Below are 1,196 nucleotides of genomic sequence, written 5' to 3'. Positions count from 1 at the left end.
ATAATAAGATATTTATTTTACTCCATGAAAATTCAATGTAAATTCAGATCATTGTTTTATAAAGCTGTAAATATAAAATAAATCTTATTTTTTAAAATTTTTATTAATAACAAATAATGCTGTAATACAATCAAGAAACCAGTTATTTACCTACTTCTGGAACTATAAAACAGAAGAAGGGGTGCTAAATATATCATTGTACTTTAATGACTAATATTTTCCATTTACATAGGTTATAACTCATACTAACATCTTTTACAATATTTAGAGTGCTACACTAAGGGACTCTAATGTTACTCATTACCAACAGATACATTTTGTTTTCAAGAGATAAATGAGGTATATACAGAATTACAATTTAATCAAGTGAGAAGGTGAACAATGAAGATATTGTTAAATTTGAAAGCAATTAGAGTACTAATAATTTCAGAAATACTGGGAGTTTGCACTGTTTAATGTCAGAATATGAACAAGTAATTAAATGTAAATAACATTGGTAAAGTGTGTATCTCAGCCAAGTATAGATTAATGATATTTAGTAATAACTTTAGAGCTAGTTTTCACAAAATATTTTTTAAATTTTTTTAAATATCTCTCTTAATAAAATGTAATAAATCTGTTCTTATAGTAACTAAAAATTTCTCTAGATTCTTATTTATTGGTATATAGCAATAGTTGCATTATAATGTCATAGAACAATCACTTATTATATTTTTTACCATGTTAGAATACAAAAATAAGTTATTGGTAACTATTGACAACCATACAAATAAATGAGTTTTGTTCAATGAAAATAATGCAGATTTCATAAATTTTTCAATATTTCTGAAATTAATATCATGAATTGCATCTCATTGGAAACTTGCTAGTCTGAGGAGCTGGGTAGCTTAAGTTCCACCCCTTCTTCCGGTCTTCTTTCTTCTCTTTTCTTTGTTTCTTTTTCCAATGAATGAGTCACACCAGGTAATAAATCTTTTTTTTTCTTGTTTTAATTAATTTTTTTATAAATTACAGTTTATTCACTTTGTATCCCAGCTGTAGCCTCCTCTCTCATTCCCCCCAAATCCCACCTTTTCTCCTTCATCTCTTTACATGCCACTCCTCAAGTCCACTGGTAGGAGAGGTCCTCCTTCCCTTCCTTCTGACCCACAAGGAGAGCAACAGAACCAACAAAACCTGGGCACAGGGATCTTTTC

This window comes from Psammomys obesus, unplaced genomic scaffold, assembly GCF_907164565.1.
Source record: "Psammomys obesus unplaced genomic scaffold, mPsaObe1.curated_primary_1811, whole genome shotgun sequence".
Classification (NCBI taxonomy): Eukaryota; Metazoa; Chordata; class Mammalia; order Rodentia; family Muridae; genus Psammomys; species Psammomys obesus.
The sequence above is the reverse complement of the archived record's forward strand: the minus strand, read 5'-3'. Positions refer to the sequence as shown.